This window comes from Ovis aries, chromosome 2 (assembly GCF_016772045.2).
Source record: "Ovis aries strain OAR_USU_Benz2616 breed Rambouillet chromosome 2, ARS-UI_Ramb_v3.0, whole genome shotgun sequence".
Taxonomy (NCBI): domain Eukaryota; kingdom Metazoa; phylum Chordata; class Mammalia; order Artiodactyla; family Bovidae; genus Ovis; species Ovis aries.
The window spans coordinates 139021852-139045360 of NC_056055.1; the positions used below are offsets into that span (position 1 = coordinate 139021852).

General features: G+C 40.8%; 1 protein-coding gene and 1 long non-coding RNA gene across 4 annotated transcripts in view; one reads left to right on the forward strand and one right to left on the reverse strand.

Moving 5' to 3' along the window:
- LOC105607491 (uncharacterized) overlaps window positions 1-22375 on the forward strand; it is a 74134-nt gene extending 51759 nt beyond the window's left edge. The window contains exons 2-4 of one of the 2 annotated variants that reach the window (XR_003588204.3): window positions 9717-9868; window positions 15961-16089; window positions 18568-22375. This is a non-coding gene — a long non-coding RNA (uncharacterized LOC105607491). Of the gene's footprint in view, window positions 1-9716; window positions 9869-15960 lie in introns of both variants that reach the window. The other variant, XR_009599325.1, reaches the window with a different exon arrangement.
- MYO3B (myosin IIIB) overlaps window positions 1-23509 on the reverse strand; it is a 447193-nt gene that overhangs the window by 11055 nt on the left and 412629 nt on the right. The window lies entirely within an intron of this gene.

Here is a 23509-nt window from a genome sequence, read left to right on the forward strand (position 1 = left end):
TCAAGATTTTTTTCCTTAAAAATAAAAAAAAAATAATGAGGCATGTAGAACAAAAAATATTGTTTCTTTCAGCATATCAAGAAATTACAGGTGAGAAAGACTAAGTCTGTAAGTGGCAGAGTGGACGCATGAATCCCTGTCTTTTAGCCCTTGAGCCAATCAGTTTGCCCATAAGAGATACAAAGCAACAGGATTATCTGGCAATTTCCTAGTTCATTTGACTAGTTTATGTAGATAAACTGGGCAATTTGAGTTTGAAGACATACATTAGAATATGAGTTATTTATTTTGGAGACAATGAAGTTCATATTCTGTAAGTAGCCAATTTCTGCCTCACATAAATATTTGTAAGCCAAGCCAAACTTCAGTTTGTAATACTTCGGGTTTTTGTGTGTGTGTGTGTGTGTGTGTTTGTGTGTGTGTGTGTGTGTGTGTGCATGCTCAGTTATGTCCTATGCTTTGTGGCCCCATGGACTTCAGCCAGCCTGGCTACTCTGTATAGAATTTTCCAGGCAAGAATACTGAAGTGGGTTGCCATGCCCTCCTCCAGGGGACCTCCCTAACCCAGAGATTGAACCTGTGTCTCTTGCATCTCCTGCATTGGCAGGTGGGTTCTTACCACTAGCACCACCTGGGAAGCCCATACTCTGGGTATCACCTACCTACTGTGCTTTTTAGAAGTATATTATATCATGAATACAAGTTTGCATTTAACATAGGTCTCTTTCCTTTTCAAGAATCTCTGTACATTTTTTCCCCTGCACCTTTTTTATTTCATTTTTGAGATCTTGAACACACCCTTCTCTTCTGAGTTGTCACAGAACTCTATAATAAACTGGATATAAATCTGTCAGAAAATGCAAGAAATATGGAGGGAGTTTCAATAGCACCAGGAAATGCTAAATCAGGTCTGATTTAGGGAATACTCATTATATGTGAACCGTGAACTTCCAGATGTTCAAGCTGGTTTTAGAAAAGGCAGAGGAACCAGAGATCAAATTGCCAACATCCTCTGGATCATTGAAAAAGCAAGAGAGCTCCAGAAAAACATCTACTTCTGCTTTATTGACTATGCCAAAGCCTTTGACTGTGTGAATCACCACAAACCGGAAAATTCTGAAAGAGATGAGAATACCAGACCACCTGACCTGTCTCTTGAGAAATGTGTATGCAGATCAAGAAGCAACAGTTAGAACTGGACATGGAACAACAGACTGGTTCCAAATAGGGAAAGGAGTACATCAAGGCTATATATTGTCACCCTGCTTATTTAACTTATATGCAGAGTATATCATGAGAAATGCTGGGCTGGATGAAGCACAAGCTGGAATCAAGATTGCCGGGAGAAATATCAATCACCTCAGATATGCAGATGACACCACCCTTATGGCAGAAAGTGAAAAAGAACTAAAGAGCCTCTTGATGAAAGTGAAAGAGGAAAGTGAAAAAGTTGGCTTCAAACTCAACATTCAGAAAAGATAAGATCATGGCATCTGGTCCCATCTCTTCATGGCAAATAGATGGGGAAACAGTGGCAGACTTTATTTTTTGGGTCTCCAAAATCACTGCAGATGTTGACTGCAGCCATGAAATTAAAAGATGCTTGCTCCTTGGAGGAAAAGTTATGACCAACCTAGATAGCATATTAAAAAGCAGAGACATTACTTTGCCGACAAAAGTCCATCTAGTCAAAGCTATGGTTTTTCCAGCAGTCATGTGTGGAGAGAAGGCAATGGCAACCCACTCCAGTACTCTTGTCTGGAAAATCCCATGGACAGAGGAGCCTGGTAGGCTGCAGTCCATGGGGTCATGAAGTCGGACACGACTGAGTGACTTCACTTTCACTTTTCACTTTCATGCATTGGAGAAGGAAATGGCAACCCACTCCAGCGTTCTTGCCTGGAGAATCCCAGGGACAGTGGAGCCTAGTGGGCTGCAGTCTGTGGGGTCACACAGAGTCGGACATGACTGAAGCAACTTAGCAGCAGCGGCAGCAGCATATATGGATGTGAGAGTTGGACTATAAAGAAAGCTGAGCGGAGAAGAATTGATGCTTTTGAACTGTGGTGTTGGAGAAGACTCTTGAGAGTCCCTTGGACTGCAAGGAGATCCAACCAGTCCATCCTAAAGGAAATCAGTCCTGAATATTCTTTGGAAGGACTGATGTTGAAGCTGAAACTCCAATACTTTGGCTACCTGATGCAAAGAAATGACTCATTTGAAAAGACCCTGATGCTGGGAAAGATTGAGGGTGGGAGGGGAAGGGGGCAACAGGGGATGAGATGGTTGAATGGCATCACCGACTCAATGGACATGAGTTTGAGTAAACTCCAGGAGTTGGTGATGGAGAGGGAGGCCTGGTGTGCTGCAGTCCACGGGGTCACAAAGAGTTGGACACGACTGAGTGGCTGAACTGAACTGGACTCCTTATTCCTTAATTCCAAGTCATTACATGGCATGACTGCACGACTGTTCAAGCCTGTGGTGAGAAACAAATGGCTGAATTCAGTTGATGGCTTTGTTCTGTAACTTTAAATGACCTGCTTGGGAATTTAGTATTTCAATTTTCTTTATTGAACATGCAGGTATATTCTAACTAGAGTGGCTAGATCAAATACCTGGTACCTGCTTACGTTTGAATTTCAGATCAGCAACTGATACCTTTTGAGTGTAAGTATATCCTGTGTAATATTCTGGACATACACTAAAAAGTGATTGGTTATTTATCGGAAATTCAAATCTAGCCAGGTGTTCTATTTTCTCCTCTAAATCTGGCAACCCTAATTTAAACACAATTTTAAGTCACAAACGAGGCTTTTTGTTTTTCTCCTAGCATCTCAGAGATAAAGAAGGACTTCCTCTGTTCTATTTGACTTGCTGAGTTAGAGTTATTTTGGCCACAAATGCTCTTCCCAAACATTGACCCTAAGACTGTCTCCGTTTTCATCACCTAATCTGGATGTGCCAGTTCTGGTAAATTTCCTAGCATGGTTACAGCAAGGGAAAGACAACCACAGGGATGGCAGGATGGGTCATGCAGCCTGAATATTCTCTGGCTTGGTGGGACAGTACGGATTCCAAGTCTTGAGGAGTGGGAAGGCAGGGAGCAGGGTTTCAGGGAAAGCCAGTCTTTTGCATGCTCCTTGAGGGCCTCAGCAGACATGGATACTTTCTGAGCAGTAGGACTGCTGATTTGATTGCCATTTTGTGGATGAGGCATTTCCAGGCTTGCTTGTCAAGTAAAACATCCTCTTGAAGCAAACAGAGTTTGGATTTACAGATGCAAATCCTATATGAGGTTATGAGATACATTCTATTTAGGGTCATTTTCTTCACACTAAAGCAGATGTTCAGGTTTTAAAAGTACCAGTGTCCATATATAATGCAGAGAGCCCAGCTTGGTGTTCTGTGATGACCTAGAGGGGTGGGATGGGAGGAGAGGAGGGAGGCTCAAGAGGGAGGGGATATATGTATAATGATGGCTGATTTGAGTTGTTGTACAGCAGAAACCAACACAACATTGTAAAGCAATTTTCCTACAATTAAAAAATAAATTTAAAAATTACCAATCAGGACCTACTACACATTCATGGACTGTAGCCCACCAGGCTCCTCTGTCCATGAATTCTCCAGGCAAGAATACTGGAGTGGGTTGCCATGCCCTCCTCCAGGGGATGTTTGCAACCCAGGCATCAAACCTAGGTCTCCTGTGTTGCAGGCAGATTGTTCACTGTCTGAGCCACCAGTCAAGCCCTAGATACAGATAGATAGACAGAAGATAGACAGACAGATAGATAGATGGTGCTAGTGGTAGTTTAGTCACTAAGTTGAGTTTGACTCCTGGGACCCCATGGACTGTAGCCCTACCAGGCTCTTCTGTCTATGGGATTTCCCAGGTGAAAATAATGAAGTGAAGTGAAGTCACTCAGTCGTGTCTGACTCTTTGCGACCCCATGGACTGTAGCCTCCCAGGTTCCTCTGTCCATGGGATTTTCCAGGCAAGAATACTGGAGTGGGTTGCCATTTCCTTCTCCAGGAGATCTTCCCAACCCAGGGATTGAACCCAGGTCTCCAGCTTTGTAGGCAGATGCTTTACCGTCTGAACTTCCCCAGTGGCTCAGATGGTAAAGATCTGCCTACAATGTGGGAGACCTGGGTTCAACCTTGGAGTCAGGAAGATCCTCTGGAGAAGGAAATGGCACCCCACTCCAGTATTCTTGCCTGGAAAATCCCATGGGCAGAGGAGCCTGGTGGGCTACAGTCCATGGGGTCTCAAAGAGTCGGACACAAGTTCGTGACTAAACTTTCACTTTACCATCTGAACCAATACTGAAGTGGGTTGCCATTTCCTTCTCCAGGGGAAATCTTCCTGACCCAGGGATAGAACCTGTGTCTCCTACATTGCAGATGGATTCTTTGCTGCTGAGTCACCAGGGAAGACCAGATGGATAGATAGATTTCATTTCCTTAGACGGTTCTAACGTGCAGCATGGTTGACGGCCATGGTACTAGACCAATAAGAACCACATTAGCATAAAGAGCTCAATGATTTGCACTACTTTAAAAATGCAGTCTGTGGGACTTCTCTGGTGGTGATTCAGTGGTTAAGACTCCTCACTCCCATGGCAGGGGGCATGGGTTTGATCCCTGCTTGGGGAACTAGGATTTCTCATGCTGCTTGGGCACAGCTGAAAAAAAAAATGCAGTCTATAGAAAATTGTATAATTATGAAGTCTGTGGAATTAGGGTTTCCAGACTTAGGAAAAGAAAAAAAATATTTGTCTAGATTTGAATTTTAGATAAACAACCAGTGTGTTGTAAACCACTGGCTCCTGATATGCTGTGGGACATGGGCTATGTCAGAGAAGCTGAGTGTTGATAAGGAGTTCTTGTTGTTCAGTTTCTCAGTCGTGTCTGACTCTTTGCAACCCCATAGACTGCAGCATGCCAGGCTTCCCTGTCCTTCACCATCTCCGGGAGCTTGCTCAAACTCATCACTGAGTCACTGATGTCATACAACCATCTTGTCCTCTGTCACTCCCTTCTCCTCCTGCCTTCAATCTTTCCCAGCATCAAGGTATTTTCCAATGAGATGGCTCTTCATATCAGGTGGCCAAAGTATTGGAGCTTCAGCTTCAGCATCAGTCCTTCCAATGAATATTCAGGACTGATTTCCTTTAGGATTGATAGGTTGGATCTCCTTGCAGTCCCAGGGGACTCTCAAGAGTCTTCTCCATGTGGGAGAAGGCAAGGGTGGGATGATTTGAGAGAACAGCATTGAAACATGTATATTATCATATGTGAAATAGATCACAGGTCCAAGTTCGATGCATGAGACAGGGTGTTCAGGGCTGGTGCACAGGGATGACCCTGAGGGATGGGATGGGGAGGGAGGTGGGAGGGGATTTCAGGATGGGGCACAGGTACACCATGGCTGATTCATGCCAATGTATGGCAAAAACCACTACAATATTGTAAAGTAATTAGCCTCCAATTAAATAAATTAAAAAGAGAGTCTTCTCCAACACCGCAGGTCAAAAGCTTCAATTCTTTGGCACTCAGCCTTCTTTATGGTCCAACTCTCATATCCATACATACTGGATACAGTAAGTATGTATGTACAGTAAGTATCCAGTATGTATGTACTGGCTACTTCTTTATGGTCCAACTCTCACATCCATACATACTAGATAGGGAGTCAAAGGGGAGAAATCATGCCTTGGAAGTTCAAATGTTCCACTTTAAGTCATGATATGGAAGATGATAATCTCTGTGGTTCAGCTCCCTGCTTTTATGTCTAGGTGTTCTAAAGGTCAAGGAGCTTGGGCTCCTCTGCTGGCCTCTGCTCAGAACCTGGGCTTGGACTCAGGTCTTTTGATTCGAACCCCATGGCCTAGGTCATGGCCTGTATTTTGATGCTTGTTCTTTATCTGAGACATTCTGACAAGTTTTCAGTTTACTACATTTAACTTCAGGAAAGACTAAGGAATTCAGTAGGTTTTTATAAAACACACACACACACACACACACACACACACACACCAGAAAGAGAGATTTTCTCCTGGGGTGCATGTAATTCAGATCTTCCTTTCTAAGATGAAAGGAAAGCTACAAATTTTCCCAGTTGCCATGTTATGTCATGAACAATCTTCTTCAAAATTGCAAAATTGCTACAAAGAAAACATCCCTGAGTTACATTAGTGCCTGTGGAAGATGGTGGAGTTTTAAATCATCTGTGTGGAATTTTCTCCTTATTAGTAAGGGAAGTGGTAATAACTTCTCCTGAAACTATTTCATAGCTCAGGGCTTGACATACAACTCACCACATAATGAATGAATGAATGGTGACTATTCATCATTCGCATTAAGGTCTGTTCCATTTCTGTGGTCCACTCTTTGTTTCTGTCAATTGGGATATTATTGCCAAGGACTTTCCTGTCCTAGGACACCTCTGGGGAACCTTAGTCTACCAACAAGGGAGATGAAATTGGCCTTTAACAAACAAGGTTCATTGTGTAATTTTTTCTTAAAATCATTTCAGTATTTTTTCTACAAATATATATTCACTTTTTTAAACAAAAATTAGTCATTCATATACTTTGTTACTACTTTTCCTCATACTTAACAGTATAAATGTTTTTCCATTATTTGGCCTAATTTAAAAATAGTATCATACTTTGAGTTACATTTTTAAAGTAATGAATGACATGATGTTCAAATAAGTTAAGCAATGAAAAGAAAAGGAAAAAAAAAAAAAACCAACAAAAAACCCTGATCCCATTGCCATAACAGCAGCAAATGTTGGAACACATTTCTTATCTGTCTTCCTGATTTATCTAAATGGCATCAATTCTAAAGTTGCATGCTATTTCATTTTATGAATGAGCCATAATTAACTTATACAATTTCTTGTTTTGGGCACAGAAGTTGCTTGCAGTGTTTTTCAATAATAAGTAATGCTGTGGGGAACATACTCATAGTTTGAGCTTTGACAATTCACATTATTTTCTTAGGATAAGTCCCTAGAAATGGAATTACTGGTCACAGATTATATATATTTTTAAAATTTACAATTTTTATTTCCAATTGCCTTCTAGGAAGTATGTAGCAAAATATACTTCCATCACCTTTACCTGAGATGACTTGTTTCTGAAGGCTTTCAGTATCATGGACCAGCATCTTTAAGAAAAAGCCTGACAATTCAATAGGTGAAAAAAAAGGCATATCATTTGTTTTGATCTGTATTTCATTAACTACTTGAGAGGGTGAATGACTGCCCTTTCCTCCTGTCCGTGGTTATCAGTCACCTGTGTTTCAGGATTCCTCTTGAGCTGGTAGCAGCAACAAAGTTCAAAGGTCCTGGCTGGACCTTTGAGGAACCAGTTGGACTTTGGAACCATGGACCTTGAGAAACTAGTTGCCTGTCTGGTGTAATGAAACGGTAGATGAAAGTTTCCATTGGCTAACAGGTGTGGAGATGCCTATTTTTAAAATTGCCATGTTGTAGGAAAGTATTTTTCAAACTTCTGTCATTCAACTGCCACATAAACTTTTCTTTTTTTGCTATATTCAAGACACCTGTATTGTTCTTTAATATTTTAAAAATCAACTTAATTTCTTTTTTCACTTAAATACACTTCTTTTAAAAGGAAGCTTTACTCACTATTGTAAGTGGAAAACATGTGTTATTTGCCATAAATAGAAGACAATCATAAAGTATATACAGTGAGAATAAAACAATATTATGACACCTGAGCTAGATTCTATTTCCCATAGAATGTTCTGGGCTTCTTAAAGTTTTGTTAAAAAGACAGGTGAGAAGAATTTAGGACATACTAATACCACTAAGACTTTCTCCTTAATCTGAAGAATTTAGAGTGAGGATAGTAAAAGGAATCACTTTCTTTTACACAATTTAGTGTTATTTAATGTCATATCCACACACCATCTGAAATCAATGTGCAGACTATCAGGGACCTACATCCCATGCTTTAAGAAACACGAATGTTGCAGAGGAAAAAAGGCAGGGGAGTCAGAAAACCCTGAGAATGTATCCCGCCTCTAGGACTTGTTACAGGTCTGAACTTGCTGATGATGACCATGCAAGTAAGGCTGCAGTGAGGATGGCATATAACACGTGGAGAGAGAAAGCATGGCAGCGGAGGCAGAGCAGGTTCGCTTAAGGGGCTGGCATCGTTCTTGGTGTATGAAAGCTGTTCTCTGCCTTGTTTATACATCAGCATCACCTAAAGACCTTTTGAAAAACACTAATGCCTCAGCCTCACCCCTGGAAATCCTAATTCAGTTGGTTAGGATTAGGTCTCTGGAATTGTTATTATTATAAACATGCCCCTCCCCCTTTCAGATGATTTTAATTTGTAGCAGGGTTGGAAAAGACCAGAGATTTAACTCTTTCCTAAGAGCTTAGGTTGATTTTGTGGATTTGTTAGCTGCCATCTTGAAAGTCGGCCCAGGGTCAGAGAGGTTTTGCAAGGACAGAAGAAATTCTGGGAAGGGGAAGCATCTCCAATAGGGCCCTCAACATCATCAAGCATTTTCTTTGCCCTGGAAGCTGCATCAAATGGCTTGAGCCCAAAGCAGACATTGATTTCCCTGGACACTGGGAAAATCACTTCTCTTATTCCAAAAGAAAAGTTTTGCAGATCATGGAAACATTATATCTGGCTTCCAGAAATGCAGTGCTGCTCAGTACTCTTCTGGAAGTTTCTATTTGAATGTGTGACAAAGCTGAAAAGCCATTCGAACCTAATAAGACTTCCTTAAAAGCAAAACAAATGCAAGGCAAAATCTCTGAGGTGTTAGGAGGCTTGAAACTGGTTTAGGAGGCTTGAAACTGGTTAGGAGGCTTGAAAAATGTTTAAAAGGTACAAGCTTAGAATCAGTTATACAGATTCCAGTGGATTGTGTTACTTTTCCTTCTTTTACTTTGCACAGTGGTCAGAATGTTTGTATCATGTCCCATCTCTCTGCTTTTAAGAGTTTTTAAACTGCTTATTTTGAGGTCTCACAGCATTCCTTTCCAGCCAGGTGTCTTCATGTGGGGATGACCCACTTCTTCTGTTCTATAACTTTGGTTCTGTAGGAGAACAGGAATTAAGGCAAAAATGGCCGTCCAAACTGTGCCCAGTGGGAAAACAGCATTAATTCAGCTTTTTCAAAAATGTCAACATGAAAAAAAAAAATCCACAACCTGGATCTGCTGCTTAGCAGACCCACAGTGCCAGGCAGCAGGCTGGGAGATGTCATTTCTGGAGCTCCTAATGAGATGCAAATCACCTAGTGAACTACTCGGGTGCTGGGAAACAATGTCCTGGGTAAAAGCAGATAAAAATGGAACGGAAGAATGTCTTTGAAGATTGGAACGACATTTTAAATGCTTGAGGATATGAGACACCAGATAGTGCTGGTTTTACTAAACTAATTGTGACTGGGTCTTTGATTCCTCATGGCAGGGGATTCTGGGGTGTTCATCCCCAGCTCTGCCTGGCTCTCTAAATTGGGCACCTGGTTCCAGTTTCTGTTTTGAGTGTGCAAAGGGCCACTCAGCTGTACTGACGCCAGCACTGGACTTGGGGTCAGAAGGCCTGGGCATAGTTCAAGCTCTGGGTGAATTGCCTACCTCCTCAGGCCGCCACATTTTATCTGTAAAATGGAGTTGGACTAATACAGTGATTTTTTTTTGTTTGTTTCAACAGAGGATGGTGATGTGGGACATTGCATCTGTGCTTGCCTGGAGATTCTGAGCTGTTCTGCATGGAGTCACACTCCTTCCCAGTGTGTGAGCATCTGTGTACAGTGAAAGATGTGCCTGATGGGTGTTTGTTGCATGAAACCAGTGTGAAAGCAGGTAAAGGCTGAGAACCATTAGCTGAGATGCTCTTTAAGGTCCTTGCCAACTTTAAGATGCTGTAACTACAGACTTCCTGCTATTTGGCCTCTTAGTACCTCATCTGCAAAATGGACATAAATGCAGTTGACCCTACTGGCTTGCTGGAATTTAAAGATGATCAATCAAAATACATTTGGGGGAAAAATTCTCCATAACTACACCAGAACTTCATTCTAACACAATTCAGTCATTTAAAATGCAATGTTGCACAAGGTGGCCTCATCTGAACCCCTTTCTGGGTCATTTGGTTACTGACGGACTAAAAGACCACATTTTAAGCTCACTTAGTCTTTCCCCATGTGTGAGCGAAACCTGCAGTTTACAGATTAATGTCATACAGCTGTACAAACACCCACCCAGGTTCATAAATTCTACACTATTTTTACAAATAGAGCAGTCATTAGTATGAATGAGTTGGTTTGAGGGAGATTATACACACAAATGACTGACAGGTATGTGTGTACCTGTGGGAAACATAGAGAATGTGAATAACAGAGGCAATGAAATCACAGGTATGATTTTTGTTTGCATTAAACTAATGAGATGCAATAGTGAAATCAATGTAGTATTAGTGGTGAAAAAATAGATTCCTCTGGTTCTTTCAGTTTTAATCTCCAAAAACCCAATAAAATAGGAAGTATCTGGGGGAGAAAAAGCTAAATAGAAAATCATTACATTTGGGTTATTTTCCTATTTTGTGCTTCATGTTGGAAAAAAAATTCTTTGGTACACTGTAAATGAAATCTGATTCAACTATCCAGTAAACATTTAAAGATTTATAAAAATAGTGAGACTCAAAGTTCTCTGCTCAGATTACGAGTTCAGACTTCAGTTCTGTAGGGTCATATAGAATTACTTAATTTCTTTTGCTTGTTTTCTTACAGTTTGATATGAGGTTAACAAAAACCTCATATGGTTCATAGTGGTATGAACTCATAAACAAAATACTGATCTCTCATGCCCTCTACTTCCCTTTATTTTTATATTAGGTTATTTTGTCATAAGCAGGTCATATGAGACCTGAGTTTGAGTTTCTCCACTGGACTCCAGATCTCTCAACAAATGAATGTCATCAACTTTCTTTCCCTTTAAATCCCCCTTCTCTGAGTCACCTGGCTAGTATAGCTATAAGCACGTTCCAACATGCTGCAGAAAAAAACAAGCCAAGTTTAACCAAAGTAATACTTACAGGTATTATCAGCATACCTGAAATGGGTATCTCCTGGTTATACAGTGATTTAGGCCTTGAGAAGGAAATTATCACCTTCCCTCAGGCTTCTTTTGGAGTGATTTTGTATACTGACACATATGAGTCATTGTGATTACTAAATTTGACCAAAAGACACATTCTGGTGTAATTTTAAGTTCCCAAACTATATTTCAGGGGATTCATATCCGGAGTCTTCAACTCTTAAACCTACAAGAAACACTCTTTCAGTGTTTCCTGGCTTATTCAAATGAAATTTTAGCAATCAGAAGCCTGGTAGCATTTATGTGACAATGTAGGGAGAATCATGTTAACAGGACCTCTCCACTGGAGTGATCTTGGGCATGCGTGATGGTGAGAGGAGACGCGCCACTAGCTCTGGACGGGCAGGAGCTCCTGGATGACTTGGCACCTTCCCACTTCCAGCTCTCACTGCCTCTCACCCCGCATGAGCCGGGGACCCAGCAGGGAGGGGTTAAATGGGTTGAGGAGCCATTCCAGCTGGGGGTCATTAGCAATCAAGGACCAGCATTAAAAGGCAGCAGGAGACTAAGGGTCTCTGACAGGCTTGGCTCCGTGCACCATCTGGAAGAAAAGAGGCTGTCAAAGCTGGATTAAAAAAAAAAAAAAAAAAGACTTTGTGGAGATTCCCTTCTTGAAGACACATGAACAGTGCTATTATTTTCCAAGTAGGTCCTTCCTTTTTGAGAGCGGGGCCAAACAGCCACATTTCCAGGTCAATCCCTGGCCATAATGGACCAGTCGCTGGTACCTGGGGCTGGGCCAGCCCAGGAACCTATCTGATGGCTTGATAGTGGCTAGTGATCAGAACATCCATGCTGGATAAGAGGTACTGGCAGCACTGTGAAGCCTGAGTGAGGGGCAGACTTAATAGCAAATAACATATTTAACTGTATGTTTGTGCATTATAAACCAATCTGTGACAAAAAAGAGAAAACCTGACAGCTTTACTTAGGATATTCCAAGTTGATCATTCAAGTTATAATTTTTGACACAATGAAAATTTAAAAACAAGCCAAGCTCACTTCTTAAGGTCATTCTTAGGCAATCTGTACAAAGAGGTAGCAAATACAGGCAGTCATAGATGTCACAATTGCATCTACCTGGTCACTGACAGTCACATTATTCACTAAGTTGCTTTTCTCTCTTTTTTCACTTTTGGGTCCCTTCTCCCCCTTCACCTTATGTATACATAAGAAAGAATCAAGTGTTTACAATACAGAATTGTATTTCTTTTGGTCACAGATTGTAGGTTTACAGATAAATAAGCCTTATAACGTGATCCCTAAGATATATTACAAGACTAATTTAGAACAAGCTGCTAATCTCTTTGTAAGAATCATTAATATTATAGTTGAATTTCAAGAGGAATTTGCATTCCAAGTTCATTATTGTGTGATTCTAACACTGGTCTTCAGTATACCTTTAACTCTGATAACAAAAAAGCCAGTGCAATCAAGCAGACTCAGGGTTGTATTTGTTTTTACATGGTTGGATGTACTCTTCTGGAATTGTTAAGAATGAATAGTAGGTAAAATCATCCTCATGAGGTTTTCGGCAAGTTTATAGATGCCTGGGAAAGGGAAAAGTAACCGGGAGATCTAGGACACAGCAGTCTCTCAGGTTAGGGTCACCAAAGTGGAGTGGAGGGTCAGATGACACTGGCTGCTGATCCAGGCAATAGACATAATTTGAAGAAGAAATCAAGGTGGTTGGCAGGCCAATAGAAACACAAGATTCTGAGAGTTGGGATTTGGATAATTTTTAGTCATCCTATCCTAAACTTTGGGCAAATTTATATACATTATTGGCTATCCTGTCAGAAGTATAAAGGTCCAGTCACACAGGACAGAGCTTATTTAAAAGGAGATATACAAATCTGCAGAGACAGAACATTGTAGACTTAAGGCATGGAGGAATTCTATGCTTAAAGTTCTGTAGCTGGGCTCATGCTGATTTTGACAGTTCCCATGGGAAGTTTTCTTAGGTGTATAAGTGTGACTACATGAATGTGACTTCTAAATAATGGAAACTGAGCACTGATTAGGGTTATGGGCTCCCGGGAATGGATATGAGAAATTTCTTTCAAATAAATTGGTAAAAACATCCAACCTTGATACAAACTTACTGCCAATCTCATACAATCAAAACTCCACAAAAGATCTCTCTACAGATTACTATTGTCTCTTTAGTGTGGCATCTTTTATTTTATTGAAGGCAATAGCAGAAGACTTTTGTGCTCTTCTGCCTTGTCCTGGAGAAGGCAATGGCACCCCACTCCAGTACTCTTGCCTGGAAAATCCCATGGACGGAGGAGCCTGGTGGGCTGCAGTCCATGGGGTCGCGAAGAGTTGGACACGACTGAGCAACTTCTCTTTCACTTTTCACTTTCATGCATTGGAGAAGGAAATTGCAACGCACTCCAGTGTTCTTGCCTGGAGAATCCCAGGGACAGGGGAGCCTGGTGGGCTGCCGTCTATGGGGTCGCACAGAGTCGGACACGACTGAAGCAACTTAGCAGCAGCAGCAGCAGCAGCTGCTGCCTTGTCCTCTCCCATCCCTAGGGAGAGAGTCCTCAGAGAGGAAATACTGAACTACTGATTCCATTTCCAATCTGCAGAGTTCCCTTAGGCTCCCCTGTGCTTAATGCTCCCATTTTGTGCAACTGGCGAAGTTTTGCCACAATAGATATTATTCCAAGAGCTAGTTGTTGGATATTCCATTTTGCCAAGTGACTCTGGCCCTTGCTCTTTAAAAGGATAAAACAAACAAAGAAACAAAAAAACATAATCTCTTAACACATATGACTTGTTGATAGAATCTTTATTTAGACAAGTTTTCCCAGTCTTGGGTTAAATGTCCTGCTTCTGTGTGGTGTTACATAGGTTACTTTGAAGCACAGCAGCCAAATTTCTGCTTCATAAAGATTAGGTGATATATCATCTAACTGCCAACAGAGCTAAGCTTCTAATTCTATTCATTCCAGAACATAGTTGGTTTGCAGTGCTGATAAATTTACTGTACTATTAACTGTGGTTGATCTGTAAGTCCTCATGAAGGTTAGTAAAATCACAAACAATAAAATAGACTCAGTGAATTTTTCTGACCTCCAAGATCTACAACTACTTGCTCCAGAGACTTTAGTCCCTTTTCTGTGATAACACAGCTTTGAAGAGTATATTTCCAGCTTTGTCTCTATGTACTGAGAATTACATGTTCGAGGCTCACAATATATAAATTGCTTAATAATTGGAACAAGCATCTCACATCAAAATATGCAATTCAGATTATATCTACTACCTAAATGAAAAATCCTTGAGAGGGCTGAGTTATGAAATTATTCAAACAGAAATATTTCTAAAAAGTTCTCAACTGATAAAAAATGCTATACCCTGTTTCTTTTTCCTGGGTATGATTTAGTAATAATTAAGTATCAGGAATATTTAGTGTAAATATAATATGTTCTCTGAAATAGAATAATACTTACACATGTATAGAGAAAGCAATTTTAATTTATTTGTGAGAACTACCATAGCTGGAAAAGGAATATCCGAAGGTACTTCACTTCTGCTCTTCAAGACCCACCGGGAGTTTTGTTTAAAACTTACAGAACAGTACTGACTACCTGATAGAGGGTGGTCAATTTCATCAACAGAACCTAGACATGTATAATCAGAGATCTCTGCCTTAGCCTCCCCTTTTGAAAATTTGCTACACTCAGCCACAGAGCATGATGACTATATTGGAAATAAAAATTTCTAAGTGGTTACTGGTTGTTTGCCCTAATATCTCCTCCCCTCTGCCCTGGTAAAAGAGCTTTATCTTTCCTGTGGGGAACATATTCCAGGAATGTGGATGTGGCTGCCTGCCCGTCCTCTGCCTCTTCCCCAGACCAGGCTGAACACATGGTCTGGGTCTGGTTCCAGGCCTGGGAGCCTGGAAGAGTGTCTCCTACAGAGATGAGTTCATGGGTGGACGCACAGGCCACAGGGCTGGAGCTCCTCTAGGAGATCTGAGATGGGGCACTGGGGGAGAAAGAGCCCTTGGCTCTCTGAGATCTCAAGCGCTACCTAGTGGATATGGGCTCAGGGCTGGCAGTGGCCATTTTACTGACATTGAAAGTGACATCCTGAAAGGCTGAGCAGCGCTGAGAGGGAGACATAGACAGAGGCCTAATGACATTGTTTAAACCCTAATAAAGTGCATTGTGGCCTAAGCTAGTTTGAGATGGGTTTCTGGTTCTTGAATCTATATGAGTCTTTGCATAGTTCTTACAAACGAGTAATCTAAATAGTTATTGTCCTTCCTGCTATTTACCAGAATTGACACTCCAAACCGGCACCCAATATGGAGCTCACTGGGTTCCTTTTTCAGGAATGCCTAAGTTTCTCAGATGGGTGTAGTCCATCACAGATTAGGTCATTAGGTCCTTCTAAGCCACTAAAAAGTTAATACATGGAGGTTCCTAAAGGAATATGCTTGTATGGTGTGTGTGTGTGTGTGTGTATAGAATTTCATAATTTTAATATTAGCTAGGGGTGGAACAAGCTAAGTGTGCCAGTGTAATTTGTGAGGCATCCATTTCTTATTAATGAAGTAAACAGAGGCATTTATGAGGAAACATGAGCAAGGAACTCAGCAAGCACGTGGGCAATTTCCCACCTACATCAGACAAAACATGAAAGAGTAACTCTTAATTACAACCAAATATTAGCTGGCCCCAGGGAACTCATCATCCCATCTCAAGGTCTATATTTATGAAAATTTAAGCAATGTCTTAAAACATGTTAATTTGTTCTTTGTTTATTTCTTTCCCTGACAGATTAATTTATTCCAAGGGACTCTGGTTCTCAAGCGCTAATATATCGATCGGGCCCACAGACGACGTAACCAACAGCCTGGGGAGGAGATTTTGGTGGAAAACAAAAGTCTTTCTTGTAGTTTTCCTTGGGTAATTAACTTTGTATTTGTGTGCCCTGGAATGCTTCCAGTTTTCTTGGGATTTGCATCTGAGTTTCAGATCAATGGTTAATTTCACAAGAGAGGCTAGGAGCATGGGGAGGGGAGGATGACGGAGAGAGGACTTCAGGCTCGAATAAGATGCTCAGAGTACATGGAGGCTATAAGAAAAGTTATGATTTTTTTTTTTCCCCCTTTACTGAGTGATGTCTTTCCAAGAGTTTCTATGTAAAGGGCATTTAGACATTAATAAAAACCTGCAGTACTGGCTCTGGAGAAGGGAAGGTGAGGAGCCTGTGAGGAATGCTATTTATCACTTATGGAAACATTTGTGAGTTTTGGATCTTTCCATCTTAGTTAATCTCACTGGGAAGTCTGAGCAATGCTTACAAAGTGCCATCATTTTAACTTCTGTTAATTGCTTATCAGTTATTTTGAGGCCCATGAACTGTACTGAGAAGTCTGTGGAACTTACACACTATAAATATTTATATCTTGTATAAAGAGAAAGTACATAGCAAGTAAGACATGGGATTAACCCTACACTCTCTTCCCTCACCAACATCATACTTATAACTATATCATAAGACTAACTTAGCAGAATAGAAAGCCCCCCAAAATGAACCTGTCCCCAAATTTCAGGCCACTTCTTAAACATCCCTGGATTTTGTCTATAGTGAAGTGAAGTCGCTCAGTCGTGTCCAACTCTTTGCGACCCCATGGACTGTAGCCTACCAGGTTCCTCTGTCCGTGGGATTTTCCAGGCAACGGTACTGGAGTGGATTGCCATTTCCTTCTCCAGCGGATCTTCCCGACCTAGGGATGGAACCCAGGTCTCCCGCATTGTAGACAGACGCTTTACCATCTGAGCCACCAGGGAAGTCCATGGATTTTGTCTATAGGTTGTTTTAAAGGCATATAAGTTTTAAACAGTACATAAAAATAAGTGACCCCTGATCATATTATTTCCCTTTCACTAATCTTTCATATCAGCAAGCAGAGAGATTTCTGTCACTCTCTGGAATTCCTGATTTCTGCAAGCTTTGTGCCTTTACCTAGAGCTTGTCATATACAACAAGCCTACATTATTACTTATAAAATGCTAAATACAAATCATAACTCTAAGGTACATATTCTGACTGTGTAATATTGCTTTCACAAATGGGTTAAATGGCATAAACCTAGTCCTATGTACTACTAGGACACAGACCTGAAATTTAGGTACCTATTACCTAAAGCACCTTCCTGGTGGCTCAGTGGTAAAGAACCCACCTTCCAATGCAGAAGACTCAGGAGATGCAGGTTTCAATCCCTGAGTTGGGAAGATCCCCTGGGGAAGGAAATGGCAACTCACTCCAGTATTTTTGCCTGGGAAATCCCAAGGACAGAGGAACCTGGTGGGCTGCAGTCTATAGAGTGGCAGAATCAGACATGACTGAAGACACGCTCATGCACATCAAGTGAAAGCAGCAGCTGCTCATGATTACTGTAATAGAGTGTCACTTTTGTCCCTAGTATTCCTATTGCTACCCCTAAAGTGCTTCTCCCAGCAGAAAGATTCACATCCCTGCCCTGTTGAACTCAGGAGTGGTTATGTGACGTTTTTAGACCCATGAAACACAAAAGGAGATGTGTAGTTCTAGGTAGTGGAGAAGGCAATGGCAACCCACTCCAGTACTCTTGCCTGGAAAATCCCATGGATGGAGGAGCCTGGTAGGCTGCAGACCATGGGGTCGTGACGAGTCGGACATGACTGAGCGACTTCACTTTTACTTTTCACTTTCATGCATTGGAGAAGGAAATGGCAACCCACTCCACTGTTCTTGCCTGGAGAATCCCAGGGAGGGCGGAGCCTGGGGGGCTGCCGTCTCTGGGGTCACACAGAGTCGGACACGACTGAAGTGACTTAGCAGTTTTAGGTAGAAGCTAGAATGTGGTTCATTCAATTTCTGCCACAATCTCTACCAGCAATGATCTGGACGAAAACCATTATAGTAGCCTGGGCCCCGGAGTGAAGATGACACAAAGCAAAGCCACAGCCAAGCCACAGAGGTACAGCACGAGTGAGAAATGAGCCTTTGTGGTTGCAAACCACTAAGATGTGTAGGGTGTTTGTTTCTGCAGCATAATCTAATCTATCCTGACCCAATATCTTAAACTAGAGATAGACACTTCATTTAACTATTTGTTAGCTGGCATCTTATGAAATTGCCATTGGTAGTAATAAATGATCTAATAGAGCAATCTCATGTGATTCAGCTTATTATACTTGAGAAAAATTGTAGTATAAATTTGTATTCATGACTGCTTTCCTTCTAAGCTGTAATTGCTTATTAAGAGCACAATTATTACTTTTATTTTCCTTTTATGAGGAATATCATAGCAAAGCCAGGAAATGGTGGGAATTTAAATATGCATTCCTAAATCCACAGCAATATCACTGATCAACTGAGTGTCTTCCATGTGTCAGGTCCTAGGGATGCATTGGTGAGCAGGACAGACATGATCCCCGTCTTCACGGAGAGTCCATTCATTCTACTGGTGGAGTTCAACTCTAAACAGGTAGATTATTGCAAATGATCTTAAATGAAACAAATCATCCAAGGCTTTGATGTCCGTGGAGGGAATTTGAATTTGAAGCCAATGGGAAGCTACTGAAGGAGAATGGGAAGAAAAAAGACATGCACCAGTTTACTTCTTTAGTCATTTTCTCTGGCTGGAGTACCATGTGTGTGGAGGCACAAGTGTGGAAGTAAGAAGACCAGCGAGGAGGTCAGAGGTGATGGCTATTTGGACGAGGCTGTGGTGGTGAAGAAGAAGAGGTTGAGACAAAACCAGAACTTGCTGAAGGACTGGATGTAGAAGCTGAGGGAAAAGGCACAATCGAGAGAGGCTTCCAGATTGCTGGCTTGGGTCCTTGAATGGATGGTATGCCATGTACCGAAATAGGGAACACCCAGGGAAGGCAGAGGCTTCTGAGGCTGTGAGGAAATCAGGGGCTCGGTTTTGGACATGTGAAGCATGGGATGTCTACGAAACATCTGAGTGGAGATGCTGAATGGGAAGCATGTGTGGAATGCAGAGAAACAATCTGGGCTGGACATAGGCACTGAAGAGTCATCAACACCTCAGTGGGATTTTAGGTTTGGGGAATAAATGTAGATGAAGAAGAAAGATTATTGGACGCCTAAGGAACCCCAGCATTTAGAGGTTTTAGTAGGAAATCGAAGAGTAACCATGAGGTTGGGGGAAAGCCAGGAGAGTAACCTTCAGAGACACTAAGAAAGGGGCTGGCTTATGAAGGCCGAGAGAAGAGAAATAGGAAAAGGATAGAGAAGCTCCCCTGGACCTAGCAAATTGGAGGTGTTCCAATGACTTCAGGGGAGTGATGAACCCAAGAAGTTCTGTAAGGGAGGAAATACAGGCAATAGGTACCAAAGATGTTTTAATATTTGGGATTGACATATACACACTGGTATATATAAAATAGATAAACAACAAGGACCTACTGTATAGCACAGGGAACTCTGCTCAGTACTCTGTATGACCTATATGGGAAAATAAAAAAGAGTGGATCTATGTATGTATATAACCGATTTAGTTTGCTATACAGCAAAAACTAACACAACACTGTAAATTAACTATACTCCAATAAAAATGTTAAAAAAAGAGTACATTTGCAAAATCCGAAACAGCAAAAGCAATTGGTTAAGAAGTGGAACAGAGAAGAAGGGTGAGGGAGGAGAGCTCAGAATTAGCCGTATTTGTTTTAAAAAGATTGTGGAAAACCCTGGGAATGATTGAGCTTACCTAGAAGCTACCAGATTGTTTTCTACCATTAGCAGAAATGTAGGCTTGAGAGCTAGCTAGCCAGTTATAACCCTGCACATCTGCAATCCATGGCCACTTTCTGAAATACCATGTTCCTCAAGCATAGTTTCCTCCTCCACTTTCTTTTCCTATATTTATGGAAAATGCTGACCTAGCTGGATTCTGTATCTCTTGGTACAGTTCAGTTTCCTCTTAGCTTAAGGGTTATTAGATGAGAGTAGAATTTCATTATACATTTTAGTCAAAACAATGTTTAATTAATATTTTTAATTGAAAAATTTACACACTTTAGGTATAGGACCAGACAAGCATAAAAGATGACAGAATGAATAATTCCTCTCCAGACTCCTACTCCCTGCTCCAGAGAAATCACTGGCATTACAATATTGTGTGAAATAGCCTATGTAGATACAATTAGAAAGCAGTCACTTCTGCTGTTAGAGCAAAACCCAAACCCCCTAACCCCTCAAATGTAGCATATTTCTACACTCTGTGCCTTGCTTTTCTCATATTTCAATATAATACGGAGACTCTTCTATAAGAATACATATGGATACAACTCACTTTTTGTGGCTTCCTAATATTACATTTTGTATGGTTACACCATCATTTGATAAGTTTCTATTGATGAAGATGTAGGTTATTAGCATTTTAAAACCAGAAAAAAAGTCAAGTGAAAAACTTTGCCCAAGATAATTAAACAGCTGTTATCCCCAAAGATTAGACTGGGAATAACTGATATTTCATATTTTGTGATAAGAAAGATAGTTGGTGTTCTCATGACTTTTTCATTTATGATGTTTGGGGATATCAGCAACTTTAGCCTTTAGAAATAATAAGCATAAGTCATAGGAATACTAAGAAAAGAATGAATATGGAAGTTTTAAATCATTTAGAAAAACAATCCTTTAGAGTAAAGAAACAGTATATGTGCTATCAAATGGCTTATATAAAAGTACACGGTGTTTTGTTTCCTTGAATAATAAACATGCTACTAGATTTTTTCAACATATCAAAGTTTTCTAAAGATACTTTCTTTCACATTTTATGTTACATAAACAATTAGTATTTTCAACTTCAAACAATAATGCTGCTTTTGGTTGAGGGGGAGGAGCAGTCTGAGAGTTCGGGATTGACACATATACACATCTATATTTACAATAGATAACCAACAAGAACCTACTGTATAGCACAGGGAACTCTGCTCAATATTCTATAATAATCTAAATGGAAAAGAATTTGAAAAAGAATATATGCATGTATATGTATAACTGCATCACTTTGCTGTACACCTAAAACTAACACAACATTGGTAATCGACTATGCTGCTGCTGCTGCTAAGTCACGTCAGTCGTGTCCGATTCTGTGCGACCCCATAGGCGGCAGCCCACCAGGCTCCCATCCCCTGGATTCTCCAGGGAAGAACACTGGAGTGGGTTGCCATTTCCTTCTCCAATGCATGAAAGTGAAAAGTGAAAGTGAAGTCGCTCAGTCGTGTCCAACTCTTCACGACCCCATGGACTGCTATGGTCCAATGCAAAATAAAAATTTTAAAAAATAAAAAAATTTAGAATCTGTCTGCCAGCTTAGGAGATGAGGGGTCAATTCCTGGGTCAGGGAGATCCTCTGGAGAAGGAAATGGCAACCCACTCCAGTATTCTTGCTCCTCCAGTAACCCCATGGACAGAAGAGCCTGGCAGGCTATTGTCCATGGGATCGCAAAAGAGTGGGAAACAGACATAGCACCTAAACAACAAAATTAATGTATTATGGAAGTAAACGGCTCACATGCCCTCTCTTACTATCATCACTGATTAGGAAGGTGTGTTTCAGGGGTTAGGGAGCTGGACATTTGTTTGAAAACACATAAAATAAGGTTTGGTTGTGAAGGTTTGGAAGTCGGTCTTAAAGATTTTGTCTTTTATCCTGTGAGCCTTGGAGAGGCACTGAGGTTTCTGATCAGGAACACGACACAGTACAGCTGTCCCTCAGCATCTGTGGGGGGATTGGTTCTGGGATACCCCCATGAACACCAAAATCCATGCATGCTCAAGTCCCTTGTATAAAATGGCCCCTTGTATCTGTGGGTCCAACCAGTCCTCAGATACAGAGGGGAGGGCTGACTGTAATTGGTAGCAGTGTCATAGAATGAATTAGAGGAGAGGGTAAAGGGAAAATGGAAAAGGACACAGCAGGAGTCCAAGCTGAGGTGATGAAAACCTTGGCTAGAGTGAGAACAGAAGAAACAAAATGTGAAAAGGACCTAAGAGCGAATCTTAACCTTTTTCCTCTGTCCCAGCACCCCTGAGAAGTGAGATAAATCCCATTAATTAACATTGACTCACTCTGCATTCAAAATTTTGTTATAAATGCAGCAGAAAATGCAATTAAAAGGCTAAACCATTAAAGCATGTCACAACAAATCATTAAAATACATAAACAAGGAAGTGAGTGTCTTCAGAGTTTTCTATTGCTTACACTGAATGGGCTGCTTTTGCTATTTTTTTGTGTGTGTGTGTGCCTTTCATGAGCCATTGGTGTTATAAGGCAGGAAGGCAAGACCTCCAGGAAGGGAAGATAGCAATGATGGTTGATTCATGAACCTAATCATTTGTGCTAGGTAAATTCCAGATGGTTTAAGAATAAACACTTTAAGGATATTTATATTGAATCTAAATGTTAATGAAGTCTTTCAAATGATACAAGATATGGGTGAATATATAATTGGGATGGGAAGGAACTCTATAAGTATTATACCAAAGGCAGATACTCTAAGGAAAATATTGAGTTGACTACATTAAAATGAGAAAAAATAATCATAAAAAACTTTTAGCAGTGAAAGAGCAAACAAAAAGAGAAAAAATAGAAAACACAAACAATAAAGTGGAAAATATTCACAACTTTTATATTTAACAACAAATCACTATGCATAGTGTATAAACATCTATTATAAATCTTTGAGAGGAAGGTATTTCCTACTCTGAGCTCTCTTCAGGGAATACAGCCCACTGGATAAATCTGAAATGCCTCTCCTTTGATGGAAAGGCAGTCATAGTTACCCAGAGTATGGCCAAAGGATGCTCCCAGTGTTAACAGAATTATATACCTTAGCTTGATATAGTCCATTCTGCTGATTGGTGAGGAGACTAAGAACACGATGGAGATGGGGGAGGTCTTATAAAAATGAAGAAAGGATGTGTGGAAACATCCTTTCTGTGTCATGTTCCTGATCAGAAAAAAATAGCAGAGAAATAGTAAATCTATTTTTCAAGCAACACAACACACTAAGAATGTGAAAGCATCTAAAACAAAGAACCCAGCCTGCAGTAAGACACTTTATTAAAACTGTACTGAATTTAAGCAAAGGCTTGACAAACTAGAGGCAGAGAGGAAGCAGGCCCTCCCTTTAATAATAATTACAATAATAGCTAATTATATGATTATGACTTACTAGGTATCAGAGGTTTAGCTTCGCTCTGACATAGGTAATTTCATTTAATTCTCATAGCGACTTCTGAAAATTGGTACTATTATCCCCATTTTACAGATTTGGAAACCGAGACTCAGGAAACTGAAATGCC